Here is a 12,765-nt window from a genome sequence, read left to right as displayed (position 1 = left end):
CCAACCTGGGAGGCATATTCTTTAACATCTTTATTCACAAACTCCTTACCATTATCCGTGACCAGGATCATAGGCCTACCCCAACGACCTACAATCTCTCTTAGCGCACGAACCACCCCGAAACTACCTTGCTTACGCAACGGAAAGATTCCAATGAATCGTGAATAAAGATCCTGGATAATTAATATGTACTTAAAACCTCCCTTGGAACGTGGAAAGGGGCCAGTAACATCAGCAGCTATTACAACAAAAGGTTCAATGGGTTGACGAGTCTGCATGGGTGCCTGGGACGCTGTATTTTTGTACTTGATACGCTGACATGTATCACATTGCTCACAAAATTCAGCCACATCCCGGAACATTCCGGGCCAATAATACCTGACACTAATCCGCTGATACATCCTATCTCTGCCGAGATAAGCGGCATCAGGCTCTAGGTGATTCCTACGAAGCACCTCAAGCACTTCGCTATCTTTCAGGAATTGTTTCCATGCATCATCGTCACCAATCAAACCTTTCATGAGGTCTGGTCGATAATATTCGAGTCGGTCATCAACAATTCGCCACCGAGGAAATTAACGAGGATATTTTTGCACGTTGGACTTCCTTGCTTCATACCATGTTTTAGAATGTACATTCATGAACTTGAAACGTTGACCTTCAATATTCTCCTTAACATCGGACCATGGAACCGGGTCACTACCTTCAAATATACGGGAAAGAGCATCTGGGCCATCGTGCTCAACTCCCCGGCGATGTTCAATTGTAATCTGGTGTTCCAGCAGCTCCATAGCCCAACGAGCAAGTCGACCAGTAGGATCCTTGAGGGTGTGCAACCACTTGAGTGCTGCATTATCAGTGACCACAGTGAACGGTGCTCTTTCTAGATAGCAGCGAAGTTTGCGCACCGCCCAAATCACAGCTAAACACTCTTTATCAGTAGTTGGATAATGGACCTCAGCACTCCTCAAAGGCCTACTAAGACACGTAATCAAATGTTCACGACCTGAGACTGGATCACGTTGTACGAGGAAAGCTCCTAGACCTGTGTCACTAGCGTCTGTGTATAAAAAGTAAGGAAAGTCCAACCGAGGAATCGCCAACGTCTCCGCGTCAACCAGAGACTGCTTAATTGCAGCAAACGACTTTTCTTCCTCTTCCTCCCATTTCCACTCGGACGTCGGGCTACACAGCTTGTTGAGAGGACCTTGTACTCGAGCAACGTTCTTTAGGTGCCTGTGATACCAGTTCACCATACCACAAAACCTCCTGACTTGATAGAATTCAATGAATTCAATGAATTTACGAACATAATTCGTAATTCCTTCAAACTAATAATACTCGCGAACCTTGTCAAGTGTTTTCTCCCATCCTAAGTGCATAATTGACTCGTGCACATGATTTATTACCGACCACCTAAAAGCACATGGAACAATAGGTAAACATAATGTTTTACCTCGCCTATGGATTTTTCGGTGGAATAATCCCTGCCGTACTTCATAGGTTTTAACAAGATCGGAGCGATTTCATCATTTTATAAATCAATTATTATCTTACTAATTTCTGGGTCGCGCCGCTGCTCAACAAGGAGCCAATGATTGGAAATTTCCGTCAAATTTATGCGATCCTGTAAAATTTTATCTGAATTGCTACGCAATTGTTCTGTAACAGGATTACGCGAAAAGAAATCAGCGTGAGCCATTCGTTTACCTTCTCTATACACAATATCAAATTTAAAAGTCTGTAAGAAAGCCCACCAACGGTGAACCCTTGGTGTTAGGTCAGCCTTTTTTTGAGAGGCTTTTAACGAATAACAATCCGTAATTACTACGAACGGTCGACCATGCAAATATTGGCGGAAAAATTTTACTGCGTTAAATACAGCTAGAGTCTCTAATTCATATGAATGATATCGTGACTCAGCTGAACTAGTAGCTTTGCTATAATACTCGACAACTCTATTTGAACCATTAAATTTTTGCATTAATGTAGCCCTATAGCCTTCAGAGCTAGCGTCTGTGTGCAACTCTATAGGAAAGTTCGGATTGAAGATCATTAGTACAGGCTCATTAGTCAATACAGAGATTATTTTCTGACGGATATTTTCATGTACCTCAGTCCATTCAATATTTTTTTTGCTACCTGAGGTCAAACAGTATAAGGGTTTCATTACCTGTGAGAACTTTGGAATAAATTCACGAAAGTAAGAAGAGAGACCGATGAATTGTCTCAACTGAGTTACGGTTCTCGGTGCAGGTAAGGCAGTTAAGGCTTCGATTTTACGTGAGCTGGGACGAACTTCGCCAGCAGAAATCTCGTAGCCCAGGTATTGTACTTGGGTTTCAAGAAACGAGCATTTTGAAAAATTAAAAGAGAATCCGGATTTAATGAGAATACTGACTACTTTTTGAAGTCTGTCTAACGCTTCCTCGATAGTTGAAGCTATAATAATAATATCATCCATATACACAATGACGTATGTATATGGAAGTTCTCCTAGGGCTTTTATAACAGCACGTTGAAAGACAGAGGGTGCGTTCTTTAGCCCGAATGGCATGGTCAAATATTCATATTGCCCATCAGGCGTTACAAACGCTGTCCGTTCAATCGATTCTGTCTCAACAGGGATTTGGTGAAATCCACTGGCCATATCTAAACATGTGGAGAATTTAGCACCAGCAAGTCGCGCTATTTGGTCGGCTATGAGGGGTAAAGGAAATTTATCATTTATTGTATTAGCATTCAGTTCCCGATAATCGACACACAAACGATCAGAACCATCTTTCTTTTTAACTAATAATATAGGACTTGCAAACGGAGATCAACTCGGACGAATAACATTAGCCTTCAATAATTCATCTACTCTATCCCGTACTACCTGCCTTTCCTCAGCACTAAGACGATACGTTCGCCTTTGTACAGTTACATTAGGGTCAACTAAACGTATTTTAAGCTCCCCTATATTAACACGAGTACTTGGAAACCCCTGAATAAATGAATCGGTATATTCTTTTAAAATAGAAATGAGTTTCTCTTTATCATCTCCAATTACGTCAGTATCAATATCATTAAAATGTATTTTACTAATAGATTCGAGTTTATTACATGCATTAATCAGTTTACTTTTAGATAAGCTAAAATTATTTGAAGTTATATTTACATCAAATCCTTGCCCAAGAATTTCACGACCAATCAATATGTCACATTTTAAATAATCATCTACAATAACATGAAAAAGTATCTCTAACGTATGGCTATTAATAGTTATTTCAGACAAAATTTGTATCGTACAGTTCACGCTAACATTTCCAATACCCTTAAGAATTATTGAATTATTTTCCCTTTTTCCCGCGATCTAAATTATAAGTCATCGGTTTATTGGCTAATATTTAAATATAGATTATTGAATTTTTGAAAATTAGAAATTTCTTACTGCCCAATTACTAAGTGCTCTAATAATGAGTGATATTTATTGAAACAGTTATCAAATTTTCTAACATTATAATTAGTGAGTAATTAATGAGTAATTAGCGGTAATTAAATAACCAAAAAAAATCTATGTTGCCGATCACTGATTTGGAGTAGGTTGTCATCAAATCCACACGTAGATTGTTTCTACCTTACATATAGCAGATTCTTACCAAATTTAGAGTATGCAGAAGCTATAGCTTCAAAATTATAAATTTTCATTCTTAATACCCATCCCCGAAACTCTTTGTGGGGTGAAATATCGTAAAGTTCGTTTATAGATTATTTCTACATCTCTTACAAAAGATTCCTACCAAATTTCGGTTTTCGAAGGAAGAAGTCGGTAGGAGTTAAAGTTTAAAAACGGGAATTTTTCATTTTTAACGCCTCCGCAACTCCCTTTGTAGAGGAATTTCGTTAAATCCGTTCTTAGCTGACCTCTACTCGGTGAAAGAAATATTCCTACCAAATTTTGAGTCTCTATGTCTTATGGTTCCAGAGATATCGTGATGAGTCCATACATAGGTGGAAATTTATATATACATAAGACAGGGGGACTTTACCCCCTTGGTAAAACAGATTGTAGGTTCGGATCTGAACTATTTCTCTGGGTCTGGATATCCACCTGCTTTCATAGACTTTTTAGCCGCTGTTACAACTTTTGTTAGCGCTACTTGAGGTTTCTTGCTCATTTTTCTTTTTGTGCTACTTTTTTTACCAACTTTTCTTTTCTTGCTGACTTTCTTCAGGCCCATTCTAGATCGTCTCTTGACATTAATTATTTTATTAACAGTCCATGCAGCAGCTTTTTCTCCAATACCAGAGTCTGCTGCTTTAAATCTTTGCCAGACTTTTTCGGCTAATACTTTATCAGTCTCGTGACGAACTTCTAAATTATCTCGATTGGTAGAGTAGGCAATATCGTGCTCTTTACACGCAGCATCTAAAGGATTAATTCCAGGATTTCCACGAACTAATCGTTTCGCTAGCTTTGTACCAGGTCTACAATACCGATAACCCGAGATATGAAGTTCAACTGGTAACTTGTTGATAAGATTATTTATAAAGCTCTTACCACATTTACTCTTCATAACGATACCATCACAACTGGTCCAACAATTTTATAAAAGCTGGTATTTATGCCTGATTAGTGAAGTCGATGCTGCAGCTTTGAGATATCAACATGAACTTCAAAAAACAGAAAAATAAGTTGCCTGTGATCAATTTTGATCAAATTGTTCTTGGTACAGGTACAAAAAAATTAAAAGACACGGTTCTTTATTACCAAATAGTGTACGCGCAGTGTTTTGCGGACCATCAAATTGTGGAAAAACGAACGCTCTGTTGTTTCTCATTACACATCCAAACGGTTTGAGATTTGACAATATCTATCTTTATTCGAAGTCTCTGAACCAACCGAAATACAAATTTCTAGCATCTTTGTTAAAACCTATTAAAGGTATTGGATTTTATACATTTGATAAACATTAGGGTGTGTCACTTTTAGGCGACTTTTGTTTTTCAACGAAAGAACAGGCTGAAAACTTGCATAAAGGTAAGAATAGAAGCCTGTTCAAAGCGGAGCTCTTAATATTAATATTTAGAGGTGTCTGTCCCTAATTTTCCATTTCCCATTTAAATAACATAGGAAAAAAAATTCTTTTTTTTGTTTATTTTTCTAGCTCGGCATTTGTACCTCATATCGATAAGTCCATAGCATATTCTTGTAGAGAAATCAACGCTCTACATGAAAGGTCTCTTACACTTTTATTATAAAGACAGCCGTTCTTAAGTTATTCAGATGTAAACTTCTAAATCTATAAAATTTTGATTATTCAAGTATTAAACTGATACAAATTAATTTATTACTCTCTTAAAAATTATTTTTATCTGTGAAATTGGTTCTGATGCGCTCACATTTTCGTAAAGCTAAAAAAAAAATTACTCATGTATCAAATTTTTTTCTTCTTTATTTCATTTACTGTAAGAAAATCATAACCCGAGTTGAATGAATTAAATTTTAAAAATTTTCACGGAATTATCAATTTATTACTCTATATGGAGAGAAAAGATAAGTTTGGAAAATCAGAAAAGTGCACGTCTCATAACGCTCATTTATCACAAAAAAATCTGGAAAACGGTTGACCCTAAAGGCCATCCCTGCAACTTCCGCTAATTCCATATCTAAGCGCTTAAAATTGCACTTATGAGGTTTTTGAGCTTGAAATGTTGACGTTATGTAAAAAAAACCTTTTATTTGATTATTCGTTAGTTCATTTAAGAGTTATTGCACTTCGAAAGTTCAAAAAATAGTGTTCTATGAAACTTTTGACTTGAAGAGTCTTTTGTAATGTACTAAAATTGGAACGATACAGAGAAGATTAGCATGGCCTCTGCGCAAAGATGACACGCAAAATCGTGAAGCGTTCCATATTTTTTACAAATATAAATAATGCTGTGAAGCGGGAAAGAATAGGAGTTACGGTAATTATTACGTGAAGCGTTCCACATTCACGTAACAGGATATTGGTAGGAAAGGATTGAGAAAGGAATGTGGAGAGGATCATCTTAATGTGAGTTTATAGAATATGCGAGAAAAAATTATTAGATAGCTTGGACTGGGATTCGAACCCAGAACCTTCCGAAGACATGTCGGCTACTCTACCATTTGAGCTATCCGGTCTATACTAAATTTCTTTTCGCTTATTCTATATACATTGTAACAGGCCGCTTTTAGCGCCACCTGTTAAGGCGTTGTTTCTCTATTTTACCTTTTTGAATTTAATTTTAAAGGAAATTTTAATTGAGTTTTTTTCATTTTATTTTATGCCCATTGGTTGGATTCGCCGCGACCGAGTCGCCCTCGCGTGTAGAAATTCGAACGAAGCTCGATTGCGCGCGAAACCAAAATCTAATGCGATAATATGTAATTTGATTTAGTAAGTAAGTAGCTTTAAGTTAGATTTAAATACTTAATTATTGTGACGGTACTAACGACGTCGGCCACAAACCCGCGAAGAGAAACAACGAGGATCATCGACGTGGGTAACCTGCAAGATCATCAACGACGGGAGGATGGCTGTCTCGAGAGCGAGCGAAACGACAGACTGATTGGAACTCGAAGTGAGCAATCGACGCATGCGTGAAGGGTAAAGCTAGCTGTCGAGCGCTCCAGTGCTCCAGCCAATACATCATTCAAAACGTCGATATCGGAAAATTGGACTTACGGCGCCATCTCTGAAGTTCACAGCTAACGACGGACCCAGCAGAGAGGGGAGAGAGAAAAGAATGCGACATGTGCTGATTTTTTTTCCTTCTTCCACGTTTCCAACTTGCCGTGTGCAGACACGTTTTTACGACTTAGTTTTTTTTTGTTATTTTTGGGAAAAACTCCTTGAGTAATTCTTGCGTTTGAAATCTACGTATATTTAATTAGCCACGACGTAGTGTGCTGATTTTGAGTTGCCGAAAAATAAAGGCAGTGCGACGATAATTAGCTGTTGCTAATTAGTTCCTCGACGAAAGCGTCATAAAGTACGACGCGTGTTTTGGTGTGATTGTTAGTCGACGTGTCCGGATTCCGAAGAATCAGCAAGTATCCTCGCCGAGGAATCCATTATCCAAGAGTCCGACGTGGAAGCTGAGAGCGACTTGGTGGCAGAACAACCTAGGAATAACTTCAGGTCGACGTTGTGACCAGGGTGAGTGGCTTTGTCTCAATTGAAGTAGCTCGTGGGATTCGAATTTGTTAATTAAACAGTTAATTAAACAGTTGGATTGGGTTCATTAAATAATTAATTTATGTAGTATTAATTGTACTCGACACCAGTCGAGTCATAGTGTAAAAACGTCAAGGCTAAGTTGAGTCAGTCAGCAGAGATAATCCCACGAGGTTTTTAGGTACCGCCATATTTTTTTTTTGTGTGTGTTTACAGAGGTATAATTTTTATTGTTCGTTATAAGTATTATGCTGGTTGATTTTGTACTCCCGGGGTAATCGATGAGTTCGATTACCCATTGATCGAGCTTCGGGTTCGTGCGATTTACCGACGTTGAGTAAGAGGTTCGCCTACGGAGAGGGAACCCGAGAAACGGCTGCCGCGTCCGAGGCAGGCAATCGGAAGTAAGTTGCCCACTCTCAGCGGAGCATTTGGGACTTAGAATAGAATTTGAACTGTGTGAGACTCAGTGACAGAGAACTGAGTGATTATTTAATTTTTTTTACTTAAGTATTTAATTTAATTATTGAGTAAATTCGACGATTGAATTTTATTATTTAAGGTTTAATTAAATTCGGCGAATAAATTATTTGAATCTTGAAATTTAATTTGGCTATTCTTAATTGAATTTTGGCGCATCGATTATCCAGTTTTACTTATTTAATTAATCGTTATTAATTAAAGCAAGCGGAGATTTTTTTTTTGTGTTGTTATTATTTTTAATTAATCATCATTAATTAAAGCCGGCGATTCGATTTATTTCTTTGAGTTAATAAATTGTTATTAACTGAATTTAGCGGAGATTAAATTTTTTTTGTTAATTTACTGAAATTAACTGAATTGATGCAACGATTTATGTTGTATTATCTTGCTTAATGGTATTTACTTGAGTTCAGCGAAGATTATTGTTTTATTTAGCTAATTAATTTCCGTTAGTTAATTTGAGCACAGATTAATTTTTTCTGAATCGATGGTTATTAATTTAGCTGAGCGAAGGTTCATTATTTTTTTTTTTGGTATTTAGCGAGTTATTATTAAGTGGATTATTATGATTAGCTCATTGTTATTATTGCGGCGACTTTGAACTTTTCCTTGTTCGGGTTGCGAACTGCGAATCGACGACAGCGTCGACGATTATTATTGATTAATTTTCCTTGCGTTTATTTTCTTGATTTGTTAATACTAACCAATCGTTTTCATTTATTGTTAATAAATTTATAATTTAATTTTCTCTATTAATTTTTTTAATTAATTCAGAATTAATTGCGAGCAATCCCGCATACTTTCCTCGTTCCTCTATAATTAAGTCGTACCCTTAAGGCCCGCCACCCGTCGAAGAGAGTCCTGGACCGGAGTAGCCGGAAATCGACGTGATCGAAGCAAAGCTCCTGGCGCCCAACAACAGGTAAAGCAGGTAGGCCAGATTATTTATTTCGGACTTCGTCCTCGCTAACGCACGGGGACGAAAATACCCGTTATAACATTAAGCCACACCGTCCATCTTACGGCAAGCATTTTTATAAATATAAATAATGCTGTGAAGCGGGAAAGAATTTATTATTGCTGATTCGTTTATCTTCGGTCCAGATTTTGGTAAATCATTTCTCATGAAAACTCCACGAAAATTTGGAATTTTAAGCACTTTAGCATATTTCAGTAAGTCGATGTTAGTCACTGCTCGATGTGGTAGCTCTACTGGTTTTTTGACTTCTTGCAACCAGCTCCCTCTGGGTATGGTATCAGATAAAGTCCCATACCATTGCGGTAAGGTTTGAGGTATAATCCTCTACCTACAACTATTTCCTCCATCTTCAAATTGTGACGTTTCTTTTCTACAAGTTGATTTTTAGCTGCGCTGGCATCGTTCACAGCTTTTGCAACACCTGCAGCTCCACCTGTCAGAGCACCAACAGCTGATAACCCTGCAAACAGGGGAATCAAGAATGGAAGTACTCCTCCAATCTTTGACAGAACTGGTAGAATACGAGGCAATCGAATGTTTTTCTTTCCACCAGCTTTCTTGACAGCCTTGCGAGCACCTTCAAGAGCTGTTTTAACTGGATCTCCACCAGGTTGCATGGACTTTTTAGCTCCATCAACAATCTGTCTTAGAGCAACATCCTTCTTCTTCTTGGAAGTTTTGCGCTTGGCTGTCTTTCTTTTGGTTACCTTGCGTTTGGTTATCTTACGCTTTGTTGTTTTTCGCTTAGACTTGGTTATCTTTCTTTTAACAACTGTCTTACGCTTCATTGTTTTTCTTTTAATTGTCTTACGCTTGGTGATAGGTTTTTCTTTTTTAAGCCCCATACCAAAACGTCTTTTTAACTTCATGATTTTATTTACACTCCAAGCAGCAGCTTTTTCACCAACAGCAGCGTCTCTCGCTTGAAATCGTTGCCACGCTTTCTCAGTAAGGATTTTATCAGCCTCGTGACGGGCTTCTAAATTTTCACGATTTTCGAGTAAGCTATATCGTGTTCCTTACACGCAGCGTCCAAATGATTTTTACCTGAATTCAATGTTAATTCTGATGGAAACTATAACATTGAGAATGAAAGGCTGTGCAATCTCGGTAATCCTTCAAATGAACATGATGCGGCGACAGTGCAATTGGTACTGAGACAAATATCTGAACTGAATAAAAGTATAGACAGTATAAACAGAAAGAGATTATTTCACATTTACACTCTGAAATAGTAATACTAAAAGCTTCTGTGGGAAATTTACAGACAGCTATTGAGGAGGCTAAAGCAGTACTTTCCTCTCACCAAAATAATATCAAATATCTTACTGAGAAACTCAATGAACGACAAAAAGACAGTGATAGCTGAAGAGCTTCACAAACCAGCTCGCAGGAACTATAAACGTCGTCATGTTGACATCCGAGGTCTCGATGAGACTTGGCAAGCTGACTTGGTTGAGATGATTCCATATGCAACAGTTAATAAAGGATACAAGTATCTGCTTACAATCATCGATATATTTTCAAAGTATGCCTGGGCAGTTCCAATTAAGTCTAAAAGTAGTGTAGATGTCACACGTGCTATGAAGTCTGTACTTCAGCAAGGTCGTGTCCCTAAGAATCTTCATGTTGATGAGGGCAAAGAGTTTTACAACAAAGAATTCAAAGATTTGATAAAGCAGCACAAGATAAATCTGTATTCAACATTCAGCAATCTCAAAGCATTCATATGTGAACGTTTCAATAGAACACTTAAGACTAAAATGTGGCGAGAGTTTACAGCTCGTGGTAGCTACAAGTGGACCGATATACTTGATGACTTGGTGAATACTTACATCAACACCAAACATAGTACCATCAAAATGAAACCTGCTGATGTTACCGCTGCTCAGGAGAAACAACTATTGGAAAATATATATCAACCACTGAAAACCAAATCTGAGCAGAAGCAGAAGTTCAAAGTTGGAGACAAAGTCCGAATCAGCAAGTACAAACATGTTTTTAACAAAGGATACACACCAAACTGGACAACAGAAATCTTCACAAACAAGTAGGTGCAGAATACGAATCCAACGACGTACAAGCTCGTGGGCTATCAGGATCAACCAATCGAAGGCGGATTTTACAACGAAGAACTCAGCAAAGTCAAATATCCAGATGTATATCTTGTCGAAAAAGTAATTAGGAAACGTAGAAATAAATACTATGTTAAATGGCTAGGTTTTGATACTAAACATAATAGTTGGATAAATAAATCTGATATGTAAAACACAAATTATATTTACATTGTTTTTATTTACAAACTTTAAAACTATATTTACATTGTTTTTTAGTACTATTATTACAAATTTTTTTGTCTTTTATTATTATTTTCATCGTTATCTTCAACAATTTTTCGTTTCTTAAAATCTAAGGAGCCTTTATAACCCCAAGGTACAGTATCCGTGCTTGCTTCAATGAGTTGACGTTTGTCATCAGCCCAACTAAGAGCAAGTTTTTCCTGCTTTATTGTGTGTACTTGATGTTTTTTACTTTTTATCATGTACTGCTCTTTTTTAACAATACATTTTTAAAAAGACATCTCTTGAAGTCATCAAACGTGATGGTCTTCAAGGCTGATCGACCGATACCCTTTGCCTGTTTCTTTGTCCTGTCTTTTTCCTTCTCAGGATCGTGGATTTCGAAGGCGTGCACCTTGGCTCTGAGACCCGCAAATTCGGACATGATTTTTCCATTGTTCTCGTCCTTCATAAGTCCCAGAACCTTTCTATTGACAAGAGGCATGTTGAAGCCATTTTCAGGCGGGTAATCAGAGGTATCAACCATTGAGATATCACGTTTGATGTCTTCATAGATGTTGGGTACATTAAATTGGTAAATTAGACTGTCTGTGTCAGTACATAATAATTTTGAAGTTTTTTCATAATTTTTCATAACATAATTATAGTGAAAGTCATAAATATAAATTTTAGATAAATCTAATATACTAAAGCCTACATATATTGGCTTGTTGATGCAAACTCTAGCTTTTTTAAGTTCAACTATAACCATATCCTCATCGAAAATGGTAAGGCTGTGGAAGTTAGGTCTACATACTAAATCGGATACATTGTATCGACCTTGCCACTTAGTTCTCAAATATACATATTTATATTTCCTTACATTCTCCATGATCTTTCCAAAAACTGCGTTATTCATTAATTTGTAAAAGTTTTTTTCAAATTCATTCTTACCTAATTTTCGACACGCAGTATTTTTATCGATATATGACTTGAGCCAGTCTAATTGCTCAAATTTCAAGACTCGATGTATTTTCTTAAGAACTAAACCTAAATCTAAACATTGCTTTAAATTTTTATAGTGAATAACATAATTATTTTTATCATACAGAGTTGTCGTGAGTTTTTGTTGTTTGCTACCAGGTGGTACAAAATGTTCTGGGCATAAAGGTAGATCTTTGTGTAGATCATGTAATTTCTCAGGAGAGTGTAGGTCTACTTCAAGGATGTAGTCTACACTCTCATGATCATTGAAAAACTGATCTACATTGTCTACATTTTCAATCCATTCAAATTTACTCTTGGGTAACGACATACTTATCGCTGCGCCATACAAATTATTTACATTGTAGTACATCAGGTTTGTTTCAGGGTTGTTTGAATCAAAATCTTTACCCATGTACCGGTTATTAGCTTCAGCATGTCTATTAGCACACATCGATACCCCACCGCGAACACCATTTTCAATGAAAAGAAGCATCTTAGGATCAGTTAGCAGTTGAAGTTCTACTTCAGTATGCTTTAATATTGCAGAGTTCGAAAGACCTGGTGCTGTATAAAAATGTAGGGCATCTAAATTGTATATCTTGAAACAACTGAGTCGAAAATTTTCAAAAACATCAGCCAAGAGGAGGACATCAGTCTTCAAGTATACGTCTGAGTACTCTCCAAGCGTGTTAATATTAAATTCATTCCAAACTACTTGAGTAAAATCATAATCATCATCGGAAATAGTAGAGTTTGATAATTTTGAATAGAATGAATCCTGATCAGGTAACTGTGTCTCGTCTAGTCTTTCAATACTGTCAATGTACTCGTACGGGAATACACCCTTACG

At 37.0% G+C, this 12,765-nt stretch overlaps 1 non-coding gene across 1 annotated transcript; it reads left to right on the top strand.

Annotated features, from left to right (window-relative positions):
- The first annotated feature begins 5,802 nt into the window (after positions 1-5,802).
- LOC123271102 lies at positions 5,803-5,906 on the top strand. The gene has a single exon (XR_006510783.1). It is a non-coding gene; the product is annotated as a U6 spliceosomal RNA (small nuclear RNA).
- Positions 5,907-12,765: the final 6,859 nt, after the last annotated feature.

The sequence above is a fragment of the Cotesia glomerata genome, linkage group LG8 (genome assembly GCF_020080835.1).
Source record: "Cotesia glomerata isolate CgM1 linkage group LG8, MPM_Cglom_v2.3, whole genome shotgun sequence".
In the NCBI taxonomy this organism is placed as follows: domain Eukaryota; kingdom Metazoa; phylum Arthropoda; class Insecta; order Hymenoptera; family Braconidae; genus Cotesia; species Cotesia glomerata.
The sequence above is the reverse complement of the archived record's forward strand: the minus strand, read 5'-3'. Positions and strand labels throughout refer to the sequence as shown.